Source organism: Bison bison, unplaced genomic scaffold, assembly GCF_000754665.1.
Source record: "Bison bison bison isolate TAMUID 2011002044 unplaced genomic scaffold, Bison_UMD1.0 scf7180017862219, whole genome shotgun sequence".
Taxonomy (NCBI): Eukaryota; Metazoa; Chordata; class Mammalia; order Artiodactyla; family Bovidae; genus Bison; species Bison bison.
In genome coordinates, this window is record NW_011492791.1 from 45,463 (window position 1) to 68,483 (window position 23,021).

Consider the following 23,021-nt stretch of genomic DNA (forward strand, 5'->3'; position numbering starts at 1 on the left):
ATGCCATGATATGAGTCATGGCTTTAAATATTTTCAAGCTAATAAGATATCCATGAAAAAATTCAATGAATTGGATCTTCGAAATATTCATAATGTTGGATCATCTGTTTAATTTGCCACACTTAAATATTCTCTTTAATAGATGATTTCAAATTTGATTTAATAGACCTAGAAACATGAGTTCAATAAATTATTTGAGGAAATCTCATCCAAGGGATGCTTTTGCCATCTACTGACAGTCTTAGAAAATAGTTCCTTAATTTCTAACCAAGTCTCTTTTTCTTCCATATAGATGACTTTCCAAACTCATACATGGCTAATTTAAATTTTACCCAAGTAACTGAGTTTATCCTCAAAGGAGTCTCAGAATGTCCAAACCTCCAGATCCCACTCTTTTTGTCTTCCTGGTCACCTATGGATTGACTGTGACAGGGAACCCAAGCATCATCACCCTCATCAGTATGGACTCCCGACTTCAGACCCCCATGTATTTCTTCCTCAGGCACTTGGCTATCATCAATCCTGGAAATTCAACTGTCATTGCCCCTAAAGTGTTCATCAATTTTTAGTAAAAACATGCATACCTGTACCACCTCCTTCTAAGAATGTGCCACCCAACTAGGAGGGTTCTTGATTATCAGGGGATGTTCAACTTTAAGGGATCCAATATGTTGCATTTTCTTCCTTTGTGTGCCATTTCTGAAGGACTCTCTGTTCCTTATCAATTCCTGTAATACAGGAATGAGTAGAGCTGCACACAGTTCTCAGGACTGAGATAATGGGAAAGAGCACCTGCTTGGATTCCTTTCAGTGACTCCCTTCAGTGACTCTCTTCAGCGACCTTGTACTTAATAGACTATCCATTTTGTTGCAACTGGTAGAATTTCATGGTTTAGTAATCATTTTACTAAAGATATATAAGCATGCATTTCTGCTAATAAAATACCCTTGTTCCACTAGAGACTTGGGTCCCCTGTGTCCTTCTTTCTGTCTCTGGCTAGTTCTTCGGAGTGTGGAAGCCTACTGAGCTCACTTTCTTGCCCAGGCTTTCAAGACCTCCTTGAGGCCCTGTGCCTTCGTGAGTGGTACAAGCCCTGTGTATGGGCTTTATTGGCTTTCCACATAACCCGAAGGATATTGCTCTTTCTTTCTCTCTTTCTTTTTGTTGACTCCAGCCCCCAGGTCCCAGTCTGTAAAAGACCACAACACTTGGTTTTCATTGTAGCTGAAATTTCATTTTAGCTGTGATGGCCTATGACCACTATGCAGCCATTTGTCATCCCCTGCTTTACACGATGGTGGTATCTCGGCGGACCTGCCGTCTTCTTCTTTCCCTCACGTACCTCTATAGCTTTTCTATAGCTGTTGTAGTTTCATGTTGTGTATTTTCTGTGTCTTATTGTTCTTCCTATGTGATCGATAATTTTTACTGTCCCCCTGTTAGCATTGTCTTGCTATGATACTTCATTACCAGAAATATTAGTATTCATATCTGCATCTACAAGCCTGATGTTTTCCATAACTGTAGTTGTATCATCTTATTTCAACATCATTTTGTCCATTCTAAGGATACATTCATCAGAGAAAGGAAAAGAGCCTTTTCCACATGTGCTTCACATATGACAGCTGTGTCAGTCTTCTATGGAATTCTGTTTTTCATGTATTTGCAGCCTCAAAATAACCATTCACTGGATACTGATAAAATGGCCTCCATGTTTTGCACATTGGTGATCCCCATGCTGAATCCCATGATCTACAGCCTGAGGAACAAGGACGTGAAGGCTCCCTTGAGGATATTTGCCGGGAGCCGGCATATTGCATATTGAGTGCATATTGCATATTGCGTGCAGCACTTTCCACAGCATCATCTTTCAGGATCTGGAATAGCTCAACTGGAATTCTATCACTGCCGGGAGCCAGCGTAAGGAACTCCGCCCATGACAAAGGTCATAAGGAAGGAGGCTCGGCATACGCAAGGCGGGATCGAGCTTCAGGAGTCCCCCTGGAAATTCTCGAGCATTCACACCCAAAACCAGAGTCTGCCTACTTTCTGCTTTGTGCTTTCACCTACACCTCTGACTTTACGGGGGGCTGTCCCCCACTACCTCTCTCTGAAAAAATGAGTTAGCTTACAGCTCTAGTTAATAATTCCTGGGTGTGACAGTATTTAACCTACAAACTCCTTTGGAAATCCTCTAGCCTGCCTGAATAAGTTTTTCGGCCACATGTGATTGTTCAGAGCCTCCCAACTGTGAGAGGCAGATGTTCTAAACTGTCTAAACACAGATTCTTTTGAGTAGTTAAAAGATTGATTAGAAATTGTATTGGTGAAGGGATTTTCACTTGTTGGGCCAATGTTTGCTGCTAAGTTTCCGTATCCCTTACCTGCTGTGTCCCTGGCAGTGTATTGATTAATATAATTGGTGTAAGTAGTAGCTTTAATGTTTGTAGCCTGGGACCCTTGAGTTAATTCTTTTTCTTGTTATAGCCCACCACACCTTTGCTCTGTAGGAATGCAACTTTATCTAATGCTTTTGGAGGGTGGCTCCTGACCAATCACCTTTAGAGAAAAATAAGTTTTCTGAAGAAAGGGTCTTAAAATGTTAACAGGCCTCCGGGCCAGAAGATGATGCAAATCACCTAAGCTTTTGCATATGATAAGTTTGCAGGAAGAAAGCCTGGCTTGCTGCATGACTCTACCCCTTCCCCCATTATGCTCTATGCATAACTTAAGGTATAAAAACTACTTTGGAAAATAAAGCGCGGGGCCTTGTTCACTGAAACTTGGTCTCACCATGTCATTCTTTCTCTTACCTTCTGGCTGAATTATTCAGCCTCTTTTCTCCACTGAATTTCCTCACTGAGCTATCCTCATTCTATTACTCTTTATATCCTTAATTAACGTTTAATTAAGCAATTGTTTCCTGATCTTTGCCTACGCCGTCTCTCCTTTGAATACCCTGGATCAGCCGGGGCTGGACCCCAGCAGATATTTCTGACAAATTAGTGATGCAATGTTAAAACTCTATAGGTCACTGAAGAGATGGTGAAGACAGGCTGCCATTGTGTGGCATATAGTCTGAACAACATTAGAAGATAAATGAATGGGTTATTTTCCCATTGTACAATTTCTGTTTTTAGAAAAGGTCCTAGTCTACAGCTTTCAAACAGAAATCTTTAATACAAGCCCTTTTTTCTAATATAAAAATGGAAAAAATTGAGACAACTGCCACAGAAATTTTGGGGATGAATTGGGAACACAGCTAGTGAAAATCAGATCCATATTATTTGTACAAAATCTGTGCAATTCACTGGTCTTGAGGCATTTAGGTGTGGAGATTTAGTATCCCAGGAAAGGCTGTGTGTGTGTGTGTGTGTGTGTGTCTGTGTGTGTGTGTGTGCATATGCTCAGTCATGTCTGACACTTTGAGACCCCACGGACTGTAGCCCACCAGGCTCTTCTGTTCATTGAATTTTCCAGGCAAGAATATTCAAATGGGTTGCTATTCTTCCTCCAGTAGATTTTCCTGACCCAGGGATAAAACCCATGTCTCCTGTGTCTCCTTCAGGTGGATCCTTTACCACGAGGCCACCTGGGAATCCAAGACAAGGCTAAAAATACAAAGAAATATTTATGTAACCACCAATGAGACAGGGTTTATAGTTTGACACAAACTTTGTTAACTTTTTCTAAAATAAAAGGAAAAGAACAAATATAATCAAATCTTTTAAGATTATAACAATATTTAGAAACCCTCACAGTATGATGTCCCTGTGTCCAACATAGACTCCATGTCCCCTGAACATCAATGTTTTCAAGAAAATTGGTGTAATCATTGAAGTGACAAACGAGAGTGAATCTGTGTTATCCTGATCCCTTCTCAGTCTTTCAGTGTTAGTCTGTGTACCTTAGGTTGGGATTTTTTCAGCTTTATGTCTTCTCCTACCCACTTCATCTTCTTCATCACAAACTGTTTTGTACACATGGAACTCTTTGCTGGGAGAGACTGTTCTGCCTTCTTCACTGTAGCAAAACTCTTTTTTGTAAAACTGCAAGATCATGGGTCAAAGTGCTAAACAGAAAAATCAAATATAAAACTTCTTGAATAAAATTTGAAAGAATAATTTTATCTATCGCACATAAAAATTCTAAAAACCAATGAAAAGAAAAATCTCAATTGAAATGAACAAAATTTAGACATTTAAGACGGAGATATATGAATGAACAAGTATGTAGAAAAGTGTTCACTGCTATTAATCATCAAGTAAATGAAAATAAACTGACAAAGAGATTATTTTTATCCCAGTTTCAATAAATAAATCTTTTTTTTTACTTCAAATATTGAAAAATATGTGGGGAAAGTATGAATTCTCTTACATGGATTTAGGTAATGAAAATGCAAGAGTTAGTTTAGAAATCTGCAGTTTGTTATAAAGTTAAATATATAATTATCTATGTTCCAGCAATTTCCTTCATAGACCTATTACTAGGGAAATTAATACATCTATAAACATGCATGCTAAGTCACTTTAGTTGCACCTGACTCTTTGCGACACTATGGACTCCTCTGTCCATGGAATTCACCAGGGAAGAATACTGGAGTTGGTTGCCATGCCCTCTTCCAGAGGATCTTTCCAACTCAGGGATGGAAACTGCATCTCATCTCTTATGTCTCCTTGATTGGCAGGCGGGCTCTTTACCCACTAGGAAGCCCCACATATATAAACACATACAGTTACATAAGAGTGTTTATACTAGACTTATTCAGTTCAGTTCAGTCACTTAGTGTTGTCCGACTCTTTGTGACCCCATGAACAGCAGCGCACCAGGCCTCCCTGTCCATCACCAACTCCCGTAGTTTACCCAAACTCATGTCCATTGAATCGGTGATGCCATCCAGTCATCTCATCCTCTGTTTTCCCCTTCTCTTCCTGTCTTTAGTCTTTCCCAGCATCAAAGTCTTTTCAAATCAGCTCTTCTCATCAGGTGGCCAAAGTATTGGAGTTTCAGCTTCAACATCAGTCCTTTCAATGAACACCCAGGACTGATCTCCTTTAGGATGGACTGGTTGCATCTCCTTACAGTCCAAGGGATTCTCAAGAGTCTTCTCCAATACCACAGTTCAAGAGCATCAATTCTTCAGTTCTCAGCTTTCTTTATAGTCCAACTATCACATCCATACATGACTACTGGAAAAACCATAGCCTTGACTAGTCGGACTTTCATTGGCAAAGTAATGTCTCCATTTTTTAATATGCTGTCTAGGTTGTTCATAATTTTCCTTCCAGGAGTAAGCATCTTTCAATTTCATGGCTGCAATCACCGTCTGCAGTGATTTTGAAGCCCCCAAAAATAAAGTCAGCCACTATTTCCACTGTTTCCCCATCTATTTGCCATGAAGTGATGAGAACAGATGCCATGATCTTAGTTTTCTGAAAGTTGAGCGTTAAGCCAACTTTTTCACTCTCCTCTTTCACTTTTATCAAGAGGCACTTTAGTTCTTCTCCACTTTCTGCCATAAAGGGTGGTGTCATCGGCATATCTGAGGTTATTGATATTTCTCCTGGCAATCTTGATTCCATCTTATGCTTCCTCCAACCCAGCATTTCTCACGATGTACTCTGCATATAAGTTGAATAAGCAGGGTGACAATATACAGCCTGACGTACTCCTTTTCCTGTTTGGAACCAGTCTGTTGTTCCATGTCCATTTCTAACTGTTGCTTCCTGACCTGCATAGAGGTTTCTCAAGAGGCAGGTCAGGTGGTCTGGTATTCCCATTTCTTTCAGAATCTTCCACAGTTTATTGTGACCCACACAGTCAAAGGTTTTGGCATGGTCAATAAAGCAGAATTAGATGTTTTTCTGGAACTCTCTTGCTTTTTCAATGATCCAGCAGATGTTGGCAATTTGATCTCTGGTTCCTCTGCCTTTTCTAAAGCCAGCTTGATTAAAACAAGCCAAACTTCAAATATCCATCAATAAGAGACTGGTTAAAGATGGGATATATGCATGCAGTCAGTTATTATGTATTTGTATAAATACAACACAGATAAATTTCAATATCACTATGCTGAGTGAAATACAGTTTATTTGAGACTGTTTATTGTGTGATCCCACTTATATGAAATTCAGAAACAGGGAAAATAAGCTTATAGTAGCAGTAAATGGAAGTGGGAGGATGTTGTTCAGGGCATTATAATGCGAGTAGCCTAGGGTGTAGAGATATTTTGGATGCATTTAAAATATCAGGAGCCTTTTTGTTGTTGATAATTTTCTATATCTTGATTTAGGTATCAGGTACAAATGGCACATTTACTAAAACATATCCTATTTTACATTTTAGATCCATCCTTACCTATATATGAATTCCCCTCAATTCTACTTGAGGAAGTAATAGAGGAAGAGATCATGGGTAAATGTTATGAGAGGGAATATATTATCTGCTGTTAGATTTTAATGTCTATGAATTTGTGCTGAACATTATGCAAGAATGATGAGATAACTCAGAAAACACTACGATAGACTATTATTATCATAATACATTGTACTGCAAGAATTATGTGTTTGTCATATTAAAGGTCAATGTATGTATATCACTCAAAGATGACGTTTTAATTTCAAACCTTCTAATCTTCAATTACATGTTTTTGATCAAGTGATATAGTTTGTCTTAGCTTGGTGTCCTCTGGATATGGAGATAGTAATATCTATATTACTATATAGTAATTACCTATATCTATATAGGGTCAAATGATATATTTTTAACCTAGGGCCTACTACTTATTTTATTGGAAAAACAAATTTAGGGAAAAAAAAACTCTATGCAGTGAAGGTGATTCATTTACAGTTTTATCATGACTTTTGGAACTGTTGCAGTTTTGCTGCGAGGGAACTCATACTGTAATGTTTTATTGTTATTTAAATCACTGATTCTGTGAGTAAGTACTTTATGGCATGTAGGTGTCCGTGAAACTCTACAGATCATTTATGCTGCTTTCTTTTTTTCCCTTGAATTATTCCTTACAATTTTTTCCCCTAGAGAATATGCAAAATATTCTGGAGAATTAGCAAGCATCACAGGCAATTATTTTTTAAATCCCTTAGATGATTTAAATTCCATATTACTTCCTCAGGGACATTACAAAGAAAGATAAAAAGCATATATTCTCCCTACCCAAGGAAATATCAGAAGAACATAAGAGCAGAAAATCTGATTCTTCATAAAGGTGAGTATATAAAAATTATTGATTTTGGTAACAACTTGGGTGTTGGTAATTTCCATTGATTCTTAGATTCTGACTAAGGACACTTTGAATTCTTTACACCACAAAAATGTCATTATTTCCTTTATTCACTGGTTTCCCTGGAATAGGATGGTAGTTTTAAGGCATTAATCCTATCACTTGACTACATGTCATATATCCTTCAATTTGTGACAGTCAAAAGTGGTACTTGGATATTGCAAGTGCAGAAGTTACAAGTACCGGAAAATAATCATCACCAATTTAATCTAAGAGAATCCATTTATGTTAGGATTTCCAGATAAAATACAGGCTGTGCAGTGGCATTTAAATTTGAGATCAATAACAGATAATTTTTCATATGTTGTATATAATATTTGTTTTTTTATAAATAAATATACCCAATATAATATTTGAAAAATAATAATTTAAATTATGCATTATTCATGAAATATTGTATATACCTAAAATAATTTTATTTATTTTACAATTGGCTCTGAAGTGAAGTGAAATGAAAGTCTCTCATTCACGTCTGACTCTTTGTGACCCCATGGACTATACAGTCCATGGAATTCTCCAGGCCGTAATACTGTGGGTTTAACGGAGTGGGTAGCTGTTCCCTTCTCCAGGTCATCTTCCTAACCCAAGGATTGAACCCAGGTCTCCCATATTGCAGGTTAATTCTTTACCAGGTCAACCACCAGGGAAGCCCAAAAGTAATTTTAATATATGGATATGCATATTCTTCTCTATGAAAATAACTCCCATGCATTAACTTGGAAAAGTTTTAGTTATTTGTTTCTCTTACTCATTTCTTAGCACTTATTTGTTTCCCAGAAAACATTTTACAAGCTTAGTGAGTAGACTGGCAAATAAGTATAATGATTTATTAAGAGTTATGAGAAAGTCATGAACTCCACATAACTCCTAACTGCTATCACCAGGACTGAAGGTTGAAAAATCAGTCATCCCACTACATGCTTTTTCTATCCTGTCTACTCTAAGGATTGGTCCTCAATGGAAGGATATAAAATGTTGCACCAAGATATTAAAAAATGACTGGAGACAACTTTTTGCCAAGTAAGAATCAGCAGTGTATCCTTATCTATTTAAGATACTGATAGCAGTTCTTTTGGATAAAAACCGGTTGTAAGTTGGGTCACATGGGGAATTGCTAATCAACAAATATAGTTTCATTTATGTAACATGAATAAGATATAGAGATCCACTATACAATTTAGTACCTGTAATTAACAATACTGTACAAATGACCTAAAAATCACTTAATGGGACATATTTCATGCTATATATTCTTAAAACAGAACATTAAAATCAAATTTTAAAAAAGAACGGGCAAGGTAAAAAATCTGGGATTTAAGGAGATAATAATTGACACTGAAAATGGAGATACCCTCAGTAAGCATTAGAATAATCCTAACACAGCTGAAGACTTCAGAATTGTAGGACTGTTACCAGAAATCTGAATTTCTTTGCTTAATCCAATGTGTGTCTATTTGTACAATGAAACCCAAGATAACAGACCAGGCAACACCTAGTCCTTATCTGTGCGTGAGGAAGGAGCCTGAAAGCAGAGTGGGACTCAGTACAGAAACAGCAATTTCCTTCTCCAGGGGATCTTCCAGGGATCAAATCTGAGTCTCCTGCATTGCAGGCAGATTATTTACCACCTGAGAAATCACAGAAGCCCAGAGCAACAGCAGAAAATACTATCTAGGAAAGAGGAATGAACTGGCTCAACAACCTTTAGTATTTCCTTTATTTCTCAACCTCACTCCTTGGATTGGACTAGATTCCTGGTTTGATAATTCAGAATCTGTGTAGCATCTTAGAGAGAAAATAACATCTAAGAATAAAATGGTTATTTTCTAGATCGTTTACTCTTAGTTCAACTGATACTTTTGAATATCAATAGGTAAACAGAAAGACTGAGATGAAAATTTAGAGTTCAAAAAGCTTGTTCCAAGGTGATATGAATAGAAAAAAATGATATGGACTGCAAGGAGATCCAACCAGTCCATTCTGAAGGAGATCAGCCCTGGGATTTCTTTGGAGGGAATGATGCTAAAGCTGAAACTCCAGTACTTTGGCCACCTCATGTGAAGAGTTGACTCATTGGAAAAGACTCATGCTGGGAGGGATTGGGGGCAGGAGGAAAAGGGGAAGACAGAGGATGAGATGGCTGTCGGCATCACTGACTCGATGGACATGAGTTTGAGTGAACTCTGGGAGTTGGTGATGGACAGGGAGGCCTGGCGTGCTGTGATTCATGGGGTCGCAAAGAGTCGGACACGATTGAGTGACTGAACTGAACTGAACTGAATGGATGTATCTGATTGTGGAATGCACTGAAAGCAAGGCTAAAGCTTTATTCAACTATTCTAAAAATATCTCAGGTTACATACTACTCAAAAGTTTTAATGACCGCATGCTTATCTCATTTGCAAGCTTATTTATCAAGTTTTTGTCCAACAGTAAGACACCTAGTTCTACTACTTAAAAGCCATTTAATTACTTGTTCAACTCCAGTATAGCACTTTCAAAATTAACTTGAACCACCATGAGAAACAGATTTATAAACCAGAATGCAAAGTGTATATTCAGTTCCTTTTGCCTGTAATTTTACAGTGTCTAATCAAAGTGCTATTTTCCATAGTTACTCATGACAATAAATCCCCCTTCTTGAGTGTGATTATGTCATACATTCATAATACAGCCAAATACATTTGTGTGCATTTCTTCCTGGCATTGGCTGACAATCTCATTAACTTTTTATAAATTTATATATGTCATTTAATCTTTGCAATATAAAGTTCTATGAATTTATGACAATTGTATAGAGTCAAGTAACAACCCTCTAGTGAAGTTGCTCAGTCGTGTCCGACTCTTTGCAACTCCGTGGACTGTAGCCCCCCAGGCTCCTCCATCCATGGGATTCTCCAGGCAAGAATACTGGAGTGGGTTGCCTTTTCCTTCTCCAGGGGATCTTCCTGACCCAGGAATAGAACCCAGGTGTCCCGCATTGCAGGCAGACACTTTAACCTCTGAGCCACCAGGGAAGCCCTGATAACAAGCAAAACAGTTCCTTCACCTTAAAAATTCCCTTAATGTACCTCCTAGTCAAATACTCTCTCCTCCCCAAAACTTTGATCAACTGAACTGAACTCTTTCTCCTAAAGTTTAAGAAATGGAAAGATAAAGATAAACCTTCTCCTGGGAAGAGTCTTTGTTGATATATATATAAAACTAATGTTGAAATAGCATTATAAAAACCCAGTACTAACAAGCTGTGGTTAATAACCTCTCTTTATTGTCATTTGAATTCAACCTAATGTATTTTTATGAGGGATTTATACAGAAGATTTCTACTTAGTTAATTTTCCGTCATCCCTATACGAAGTAGAAGCCAAGCCATTTTACAATAAAACATAAATGAAACCAGAACAACTGTATTATGTTTGTCATTTAAAGTAAAATTAAGTATGGCATAGTTACAGAATAATTATGTAATTTACTAAGCATAATTCATATAATCCTGATTGATGCTGACAAATTGTAATTATGTCAAGCTTTGAAATGCAAGGATTTGCTGCTTTTCCTGCTTGCTGAACGACTATTTTAATGTATCATGTACAAACAATGTTAGATACTAACACTGCCACTCCACTGTAGTCATTATATTAAAGCTCATAGTTATTCCTGGAAATTGATTTCATAGAGAACTACATGGTAAATTTTACCGTGCAATATACAAAGCAGACTAATATGTGTCCTCACAAACTATATGCACAACAATCTGGTTCAGTTTAGTTCAGCTCAGTTCAGTCGCTCAGTCGTGTCCAACTCTTTGCGACTCCATGAATCACAGCATGCCAGGCCTCCCTGTCCATCACCAACTCCCGGAGTTCACTCAAACTCATGTCCATTGAGTCGGTGATGCCATCCAGCCATCTCATCCTCTGTCGTCCCCTTCTCCTCCTGCCCCCAGTCCTTCCCAGCATCAGGGTCTTTTCCAATGAGTCAACTGTTCGCACGAGGTGGTCAAAGTATTGGAGTTTCACTTCAGCATCAGTCATTCCAAAAAACATCCAGGACTAATCTCCTTAAGAATGGACTGGTTGGATATCCTTGCAGGCCAAGGGACCCTCAAGAGTCTTCTCCAAAACTACAGTTCAAAAGCATCAATTCTCTGGCGCTCAGCATTTGTCACAGTCCAATTCTCACATCCATACATGACCACTGGAAAAACCATAGCCTTGCTAGACAGACCTTTGTTGGTAAAGTAACGTCTCTGCTTTTGAATATGCTATCTAGGTTGGTCATAACTTTCCTTCCAAGGAGTAAGAGCCTTTTAATTTCATGGCTGCAATCACCGTCTGCAATCATTTGGGGGCCCCCAAAATAAAGTCAGCCACTGTTTCCACTGTTTCCCCATCTATTTCCCATGAAGTGATGGGACCAGATGCCATGATCTTAGTTTTCTGAATGTTGAGCTTAAGCCAACTTTTTCACTCTCCTCTTTCACTTTCATCAAGAGACTTTTTAGTTCCTCTTCACTTTCTACCATAAGGGTGGTGTCATCGGCATATCTGAGGTTATTGATATTTCTCCTGGCAATCTTGAGTCCAGCTTGTGCTTCTTCCAGCCAAGCATTTCTCATGATGTACTCTGCATATATGTCGGGAGCCGTGTTAGGCATTACTGACAAAATGGAGACACAGCCCCCAGCCCCCTCTTCTCATTCCACAGGCACAGACCTGGGATTAAGGAGTTAGGCCTTGTAATTCTGACTTGTCTTTTCCTCTCCTCGGCTGAGTTGACTGAAAAGGAATATTAAGGTGCTTATTGTTCTTGAGAGGAGCATGGGAAGGCACAAAGCCTTCTGTAGCTGTGCTCAGAGAATAATTCATAAAGTTAATCATTGACATTTGTTTAAGGACTTTTACAAAAGAGTGTTCCAGAATGAGCACATAGGCTGCAGCTCGAGGCCATAGGAGAGATTGCTATCTGAAGCCTATTTGTGAGGAAAATGTTTATGGGAAAGGAGTTTACTGAATTTAGGGCATAGAAATAATTAAAATAGTTAGAAGTTAAAGATTTAAGGAATGTTGTAAAGTTATCATATTTTGTATAGCTTATAGAAGTTAGGAATTTTTAGAGACACTATAGCTAGAAGCCTTTTTAAGAAATAGTGAGCTCAGGATGTTAGGGGCAAACAGGATTTAAGAAGATAAGTAGTAAACTGAGGAATGTAGCATGAGTTACAATGTAACCACAAGTTAACTACAGGATACGTTAGAGGAGGTAGATAATAGATGATAAGGCTGATTCTGAGAGAATCACTGAAGCAGGAACTCTCTTTGAAGAGCAACAATTTATGGAGATAATAAATCTGGGAGAGGGGGAACTGAAAATGTCAAACCTCTGGCCTAATGTTTTTGTAAAAGTATAAAAGATAATCTTGAACTTGAAATAAACAGGCAGTCCACAGAAAACGGAGAGGTTGTCTCATTTCTCATCTCCAACACCGTCCATCTTTTCAGGTTGAATCCCTGGTTGCTGGAGCTGGACTAAGCAGGGTGACAATATACAGCCTTGAAAAACTCATTTTCCTATTTGGAACCAGTCTGTTGTTCTATGTGGAGTTCTACTGTTGCTTCCTGACGTGCATATAGATTTCTCAAGAGTCAGGTCAGGTGGTCTGGTATTCCCATCTCTTTCAGAATTTTCCACAGTTTACTGTGATTCACACAGTCAAAGGCTTTGGCATAGTCAATAAAGCAGAAATAGATTATTTTCTAGCACTTTCTTCCTTTTTCGATGATCCAGTGGATGTTGGAAATTTGATCTCTGGTTCTTCTGCCTTTTCCAAAATGAGCTTGAACATCTGGAAGTTCACGGTTCACGTATTGGTGAAGCCTGGCTTGGAGAATTTTGAGCATTACTTGACTAGCGTGTGAGATGAGTGCAATTGTGCGGTAGTTTGAGCATTCTTTGGCATTGTCTTACTTTGGGATTGGAATGAAAATGGACCTTTTCCAGTCCTGTGGCCACTGCTGAGTCTTCCAAATTTGCTGGCATATTGAGTGCAGCACTTTCACAGCATCATCTTTCAGGATTTGAAAGAGCTCCACTGGAATTCCATCACCTCCACTAGCTTTGTTCGTAGTGATGCTTTCTAAGGCCCACTTGACTTCACATTCCAGGATGTCTAGCTGTAGGTGAGTGATCACACCGTCGTGATTATCTTGGTCATGAAAATCTTCTGTGCATTCTTGCCACCTCGTCTTAATATCTTCTGCTTCTGTTAGGGCCATACCATTTCTGTCCTTTATTGAGCCCATCTTTTCATGAAATGTTGTCTTTGTATCTCTAATTTTCTTGAAGAGATCTCTAGTCTTTCCCATTATGTTGTTTTCCTCTTTCTTTGCATTGATCGCTGAGGAAGGCTTTCTTATCTCGTCTTGCCATTCTTTGAAACTCTGCATTCAGATGCTTATATCTTTCCTTTTCTCCTTTGCTTTTCACTTCTCTTCTTTTCACAGCTATTTCTAAAGCCTCCCCAGACAGCCATTTGGCATTTTTGCATTTCTTTTACATGGGGATAGATGGTCTTGATCCCTGACTCCTGTACAATGTCATGAACCTCATTCCATAGTTCTTCAGGCACTCTGTCTATCAGATCTAGTCCCTTAAATCTATTTCTCACTTCCAGTGTATAATCATAAGGGATTTGATATAGGTCATGCCTGAATGGTCTAGTGGTTTTCCCTACTTTCTTCAATTGAAGTCTGAATTTGGCAATAGGGAGTTCATGGTCCGAGCCACAGTCAGCTCCTGGTCTTGTTTTTGTTGACTGTATAGAGCTTCTCCATCTTTGGCTGCAAAGAATATAATCAGTCTGATTTCGGTGTTCACCATCTGGTGATGTCGAAGTGTAGAGTCTTCTCTTGTGTTGTTGGAAGCGGGTGTTTGTTATAACCAGTGTGTTCTCTTGGCAAAACTCTATTAGCCTTTGCCCTGCTTCATTCCGTATTCCAAGGCCAAATTTGCCTGTTACCCCAGGAGTTTCTTGACTTCCTACTTTTGCATTCCAGTCCCCTATAATGAAAAGGACATCTTTTTTGGGTGTTATTTCTAAAAGGTCTTGTAGGTCTTCATAGAACCGTTCAACTTCAGCTTCTTCAGCGTTACTTGTTGGGGCATAGACTTGGATTACTGTGATATTGAATGGTTTACCTGGGAAACGAATAGAGATCATTCTGTCATTTTTGAGATTGCATCCAAGTACTGCATTTTGGACTCTTTTGTTGACCATGATGGCTACTCCATTTCTTCTAAGTGATTCCTGCCCACAGTAGTAGATATAATGGTTATCTGAGGGTATCCATCATTAATCCAGAATCTTTAGGGATGCAAACTTTTTCTTGCTTTGGACATCACGGTTTGCATCAAATGTCTTACTGTTCCTCTCATCTATGTCTTTTAGGTTCACTATGTATAACTGAAGTTTTGTTTTTCACCTCCTATCTATTCAAAACCTCTGAAAGATATAATTAAAGTATGTGGTGCATCCTCACTTAAATGCTGGACACTGTATATTACTGAGAAGGTAACAGAAATTGCACTATATTGGAAAAATAAAGATAATTCCATAATTTCTTTCTCCCTCATCACTCCCTTCCACCAACCTAACAAAAACTTTTCCATTGTAGAAAATTACTGTTTCCATAAACATGCTGTCTTTGTCCATTCAAGCTACCATAGCAAAATACTATAAAAAAAAATCAGTGGTTTTTTCATAATAGAAAGTCATTTTCTCATAATTTTGGAGACTGGTAAGTCAAAGATCAAGGTCTTGACCAATTTGGCTCTTTGTAGGAACTCTCTTCCTGGATTGTGTGTGGCTGCTATCTAACTGTGCTCACATAGGCTCTTCTGTGTGTGTATGACAGTGTGATGTTTGTGTGTGTTTATATGTAAATAGAGAGAGAGCAAGCTAGTGTCTCTCCTTATAAAGCCACTGATTCTATCATGAGGATTCCATTCTCAGTATTGCATCTAACACTACTTCCCTAAGGACCATCTGCAAATATCATCACACTGGATTTGGGGCCTCCATCTATGAATTTGGGGAGGATATAATTCAATTTATAGCAGACACATTGTTTCCAAATAAATTTTAAAGCCATCTTTTATCTGTACAACATTGTTGTAGACACAGAAGAACTAAGAAAGCTCTCTGGGAGAGTGCTCTTTAGACTAGGTCACCAAGGAAATCAAGTAATGATGGACAGAGACAACCTAAAGAGGAAATGAACTCTTCATGAACATTTCAAAGAATAGGGCAATGATGTTCAGAAATAGATTCTTGGGGGAGCTATATATTTATTTCTTTGAAAGAGATGTAGTTATAAAGTTCACAAGGTAATTTTTTTTATCTTTCTTCCAAGGATAGATTTAAATCCTTTTGTTGAACAAAAACAACCACATAACAATTAAAACAACAAATAATTAAGAGCAATTTAAAAACCAGAAAATCTTAGGGCAATAATATCATAGGCAAAATTGTAGACCTGAAGTTCTTCAAAATGAATAATAATGCTAATTGATCTCCAGCCTGCCTTGGGATCCCTTTGGGGTGTGGGCTCTAAGCTTTCTGATTATTTTACTTGCATCATGCTCTAAGTATGAAAGATCCCTTAGGATATGTCAGTGACAAAACCTTTCAGTTTGCTGCTGCCTAGACTTATTTGGAGAAGAAATAGGAACACAATCTGCCCAGGTATAGTTTAAAAGAGTATATTTAAAAATTGGGATACAGATGAACAGTTTTAAAATGAATTGGAATAGAATATATTTTAGAATAAAATATTTTGGATGACATTTTCAAAACAAGGGAAAATAATATTCCCTCTAATCTTATTTCAGTTTTGTAGACATGTGGTATTATATAAAATGCATTTTTAGTAGGTAGGAGTGAAAAAAACTTGAAATCTCTGAGATAGAATCTATTCAAACATTTAGACAAGTTAGGCACTTAACTGATTAGATTATAAACTATGTCAAAAGTCTCTTTTCCATTTTAGCAAATCTAGTCATTTTACCCAGAATGAGAGATGAGCACATTAAAATTAAATCATCATTGTGACTCTTAATATATTTGATACAAATAAAAGTATGAATTATGAATTGGGGCATAAATTGAAATAGTATGACAAAAATTAATATTTAATTCATTATCACCAAGAATGTAGAAGGGGCTATATTAAGAAATGAATTAAAAATTCATGGCTCCCACCCCTGGAGTTGACAATCTATCAAAAGAAGAAATATGGAAACAGATGGAAATCATAAATGATATGTAAATATGATGTATAAAACGTTTCCAGAACACAAAAATGAAAACGGGTAAGTAACAGAGGAACTGGAATTTAAAGAAGTCTCTTTTTAGGAAAGGTTGAGTTTTGATAGGCTTTGAAGAATAAATAGAAGCTTTTCTTCCAACTGTTTAATTATCATTCACCTGGTAGAGATAAGCATAGGATAAAACACATGAGAAGTAGGGGAAAATGGAAAGTCATACTGTAATTGAGGGTTGAAAAATAATTATTCTGTGTGTTGACTGCAACATAAGAGATGTGAGTGGAATATGGATATAAACTATCATGGGATAGATCATAAAAGATAATATATAATATAATTTCAAATATATTGTCAAATATATGCATGCTCTACCTTTAAGATAAAATACAATGGCATACTGAAGCACTTTCTAACTGCTAAACAGTGAAGTCTTAGCCGATGTCTTGGAAATAGTAAACAAAACTTCCAATCAAATACTTGCTTAACTATTTCAAAGTGGAATTTATCTATCTGTGGGACCACTAACTAGGCTTTTAAACACTCTGCTGACTCACTTCATGTAATGATCAATACCATCAAAAATTATCCTCTTCCCATAGAAAGTTGTAGAAACACCCACACATGCACACTTAAAAAATATTTTTGATTTTGATAAAATAGGCACCACTTTAAATTAGGAAAATGAGTAACAAATTGAATTTTTGATGTGCTAAAATTAATGTATTTTGAGGGTGACAGAGCATTCAGATAAAGATCTCCCAGTTTCATTCAGGGTTCTTCCTGCTGTGCTGTGCTTGGCATAAATCTCAATGAAATGGCACTTTTCAACAGTTGTCTCTTATTAGAAAATCAACTGTTCATTACTGAGACTCCATTGTACTTTTTTTCTTATAGATAGAATAAGTGAAATCAAATAGAAATTTTGCATTTACTCTTTAATTTTTATTGGAGTATAATTTTTATTGATTTACAATATTGTAATTTCCGCTGTTATACATATACATATATTCAATCTTTTGTAGATTCTTTTCTATATAGGCCATTTTGGAGTATTGCGTAGACTACCCTGCATTATAAGGTAGGTCCTTGTTAGTTACATAATAGTGTGTGAGCTCCTGCATCAAAAAAACACAAGTTTGAAACCCCCTGTGCTACAGACAGGTTGTCTGAGCATACTTCAGTTGCTTTGTCTCTCAGTGTCTCTTCCCTGCATATAAAATGGGCATATAAGAAGCAAAGTAGGACTTCTCTCATATTTAAGTGGTTAAGAATTCACCTGCCAATGCAGGGGACATTCCTGGACCTGTTTGATACCTGGTCCAGGAAGAGCCCACATGCTGTGGGACAACTAAGCCCATGTGACACAACTACTGAGCCTGTGCTCTGCAACAAGGAAAGCCAGCAAAATGAGAAGCCTGGGTGCCACACAGAGGAGTAGCCCTGGTCACTGAAAGCTGAGAATGCCTGAGTGCACTGAGGAAGTCCAGAGCAGCCAAAAAAAAAATTATATTATATTATATTATATTTAAAAAAATAACAACCCATGATGTGGGTTATAGTCTCATAAAGTTGCCCATTTTCAGCATTTGCATCATTAACAGATTTGTAAAGATTATGGAGCAATCCACGGTGGCCTCTCTGCAATAAGTAGTGATTATAGAATAGATGGCTAGAGCATGCTGTTCATTGCTCTGTCAGCACTGCTGAATGTGGAGTTTGTATTATATATGCAAGTCTGTCAGAATGATGTCACTGCAGGGGGTTCATTTTCTTTTATATTATTAATGTTAGAATATTTTTAATAAAAGCAATGGCTTTAATGTTTTGAAAAAATAACGTTAAATTTTAAATAACATAATGCTGCTGCTAAGTCATTTCAGTCGTGTTCGACTCTGTGAGATCCCATAGACAGCAGCCCACCAGGTTCTGCTGTCCCTGGGATTCTCCAGGCAAGAACACTGGAGTGGGTTGCCATTTCCTCCTCCAATGCGTGAAAGTGAAAAGTGAAAGTGAAGTCGCTCAGTCGTGTCTGACTCTTCGCGACTCCATGGAGTGAAGCCTACCAGGCTCCTCCTTCCATGGGATTTTTCAGGCAAGAGTACTAGAGTGGGTTGCCATTGCCTTCTCCAAATAACATATTAGCTTTGAGCACAGATTCAATGTGGGCTGAATCCTATCTACAGCTGTTAATTTCATAAAATGCATTTGATTTGGGGGAGAGAAATATGCCTGGACTATAAAATATCTCAATTTACTCTTTATCCCATTGCCAGACTCAAAGATGGTAGCACTTTTACTGTTATCATTTCCATGTTGATAATACCAATTGCTTTAAAGGATAATAAGACTTGAATTTAATTAAGTTGGATTTCATTATCGTCTCTTCATCCAGACATACTAAAGACACATAATCCAGATAAATTGCATCCAGGTAACAGAATTTGTTCCTGTGGGCCTCACAGATCCTCAGGAGTTGAAGATGCCCCTCTTTGTCCTGTTCTTATCCATCTACTTCTTCACAATAGCAGGCAACCTAGGTCTGATCTTAGTCATCAGAACAGATTCAAGGCTCAACACACCAATGTACTTCTTTCTTAATAACTTGGCTTTTGTTGATTTCTGTTATTCTTCTGTCATTACACCCAAAATGCTGGGGAATTTTTTGTACAAACAAAATGTTATCTCTTTCAATGGATGTGGTGCCAGCTGGGCTTCACATGGCCCATGACTGGCCTTCATGACTGCCAAGTGTTTGCTACTGGCTTCCATGGCCTACGACTGGTATGTGGCCATTTGTAACCCTCTCCTTTATATGGTTGTAATGTCCCCAGGCATCTGCATTCAGCTTGTAGCTGGCCCCTATAACTACAGATTCCTGGTTGGTCTATTTCATACCATCCTCACCTTTTGCCTCTCCTACTGCCATTCCAATATCATCAATCATTTCTTTCTATTGTGATGACATGCCTCTTCTCAGGCTCACTTGCTCAGACACTCACTCCAAGTAGCTATGGATTTTTGCCTGTGCTGGCCTCATGTTCATTTTTTCCCTTCTGGTTGTCTTTGTCTCCTACATGTACATTATTTCTGCCATCCTGAAGATACACTCCACTGAAGGCAGATGCAAGGCTTTTTCCACCTGTGGTTCCCACATGCTGGCAGTCACCATGTTCTATGGGACCCTCATCTTTATATACTTACAATCAAGTTCTAATCATTCCATTGACACAGATAATTTGGCCTCTGTCTTGTATACAGTGATCTTTCCCATGTTGAACCCTTTAATCTACAGCCTTAGGAATAAGTAGGTGAAAGATGCCCTGAAAAAAGTTATCATGAATAGAAACCAGGCTTTTATGTTCATGAAATGAAGAAAGTAACTTGAATGAATAAAAATGGAATTTTCCTCACAGTCTGATTTTTTTCTCTTAAGCTACCAAAATGCCTATTCTTAATACTGGATTTCTACATGTCTGTTCATTGTGTAATAAAATTTTCTAAAGATTTTCAATTAGAATGAGATTTCAGATATAAAAGTGTCCATTAGAATTTTTGCCAATTCTCTCATTTTCAAATGAAATTATATTAAAAAATAATTCTTTGTTCCATAAGAATTTATACCACTTTTTTTTTTAATTTCTCAAATGAATAATTGCATAACAAACCATTATCTGGATATGTAACTAGATATAGGACAAAGGTTTCACCTTTCCACCACTTCAAAATCCCTGGGTCCGGATTCTCCAGTTCCATTAACCATATCCCATATGAACAGCAAAGATGCACATTGCACTTCTTTCCCTGATTTGCTAGTATTTCAGAAAAATATAACATTATCAAGTGAAGTGAAAGTGAAGTCGCTCACTCAAGTCCAACTCTTTGTGACCTCAAGGACTGTAGCATATCAGGCTCCTCAGTCCATGGAATTTTTCAGATAAGAGTACTGGAGTGAGTAGTCATTTCCTTCTCCAGGGGATCTTCCCAACCCAGGGATTGAACCCAGGTCTCCCACACTACAAGCAGATGCTTTACTATCTGAGCTACAGGGAAGCCTCAAAACATAATGTAGAGGGATTTCTCATAGTTATTTAATACTCTCACAAAGATCAGTTTTATCTTTAAACTTTCCATTGATTAGTAAAAAGTGAAAGTGAGGGTCACTCAGTCGTGTCCAACTCTTTGAGGCCCCATGGACTATACAGTCCATGGAATTCTCCAGGCCAGAATTCTGGAGTGGATAGCCTTCCCTTCTCCAGGGGATGTTCCCAACCCAGGGATTGAACCTAGGTCTCCTGCATTGCGGGCAGATTCTTTACCAGTTGAGCCACAAGGGAAGCTTTATAAAACTGTTCCATAAATCAAGTATACTTCAATAAAAACAATTTTAAATTAATGAATGAATTAATAAAACTACTCCATATTTATACATTTAACAAATTGTCTTTATTGTTTTTTCAAATTGTCTTTATTGAGGAGAATAATACCAAATCCTAAGTTTACCTGAGTCACTGATTTAACGTGGCCTGGCATCTGGTCTGATCTCTGAAGACTAATTTTTAAGTGAACTCCATTTTTTAAAGCCTATGAGACCTTGTTATATTTTTTCAAAGTATCTAAAAAAGGTATAACTCAAGAATAGAATCCCAGGTGTATCATATATTCTAAATTAATATACATAAAATAATTGAAGCATCATAGATCATTTTCCAGTAGCAAGGATCCTATGCAGCTATACTGGGCAGATCTCAGGTTAGTTGGTCACCACTGGATAAGGTATAGTTTATAATATGATGACACACTAGGCAATACAGCCTAGCTTGGAAAAGAACACATGCCTTGTAATCAAAGGATGGACTTGAACTGTGTGTGGTCTTCCTGTAGCTTATTTGTCAATTAAATAAGGACAGTATTGCAAAATGTGAAGTCTTCTAAAATATTGAACACACAAAAGAGTAATAATAAAATCATAAGCATTTGCATATCATCTCTCTTGCTAAAGACTTGAGTTCTAGTCTCAACTACACTAACCTTGAGAGGTCAATTTATAAATGAAGATTAACATATACAACAGATAACTATGATATAGATAGCTAGACAGATATAGATATACAGATATGGATATATAATTTCAGATAAGCGTAATGATAATTTTGCAGTTTCAATTTCACAGAAAATGGTTTTGAGATTGTAATTTGCATAAAATTTTAGTATATATTAATGTGTTTGTGTGTGTGTGTGTGTGTGTGTGCACACGCTCAGGCACTCAGTTCTGTCTAACTCTTTGTGACCCAATAGAAAGTAGCCAACCAGGCTGCTCTGTGCATGGAACTGTCCTGGCAAGAGTACTAGAGTGGGTTGTCATTTCCTATTCCAGTGGATCTTCCTGACCAAGTAATCGAATCTGTATTTCCTCCATCTCCTGAATTGGCAGGCATATTCTTTACCAGTAGGGCCACCTGTGAAGAAGTCTATGTGTGTGCGTGTGTGTGTGTGTGTGTATGCCATTTAAACACAACCATGGAAAGGAAATACAGTATATATTTTGGTGAATCACAGAGATACAGGGTTGACTTAATCCACTGTTCTCTAAAGTTTTTCTTTGTCTTTTCTTTGAACATATTTACCTACTATTTGAACATTTCAGTGTTACATATCCTCAAAACCTGTCATTAATGTCTTTGAATTCACACCGTCCTGTCTTGGCAAGATGCAGTTTTTACCATGACACAGCTCTTCAATTAAAGATCATAGATTCCCTGGTGTCTAAAAGCCCGAATCTGAATGCTAGGTCTGACCTTTTAGGAGTCAAAACATCTCAGAAACTTAAGTATGCCGCCATCTCTTCAACAGTGTGAAAGTGAAACTAATAACAAATACTAAATCTATTGTGATGAGATCAACTATAAATAAAGTTCTTTTCTAAATGTCATAGTACCAAAAATAATGTGATACTATGAACAATTGCACTCATCTCACACGCTAGTCAAGTAATGCTCAAAATTCTCCAAGCCAGACTTCACCAATACATGAACCGTGAACTTCCAGATGTTCAAGCTGGTTTTAGAAAATGCCGGTGCCAGCCAGCAAAGTCAATCAGGTCCCGAGAACATGCACGGCGGGGCTGAGAAAGGAAACTACAGCAAGAGACTACAACAAAGATGGGGTCGAGAGGTTCAGACACGTCTCCACAAAGGGGAGCGGTCTGACACCGACTTTATTCAGCATCTTATATTTATACAGGAGAGCGTGAGAAAGACAAGACAGTTGACATTTTTTCTTGGTTGACCTATACATCTTACAAACAGTCACAAGAAATCTTGAGAGCATGGGAATGGCACCCTGTTATTATTTCTTATACCAGATAACATTTCTCTGTGCATGAGAAGTTTGCAC

At 37.7% G+C, this 23,021-nt stretch overlaps 1 pseudogene; it reads left to right on the forward strand.

The window, feature by feature from the left end:
* Window positions 1-312: 312 nt before the first annotated feature.
* On the forward strand, window positions 313-22,483 carry LOC104983327 (annotated as a pseudogene).
* The last annotated feature ends 538 nt before the right edge of the window (window positions 22,484-23,021 follow it).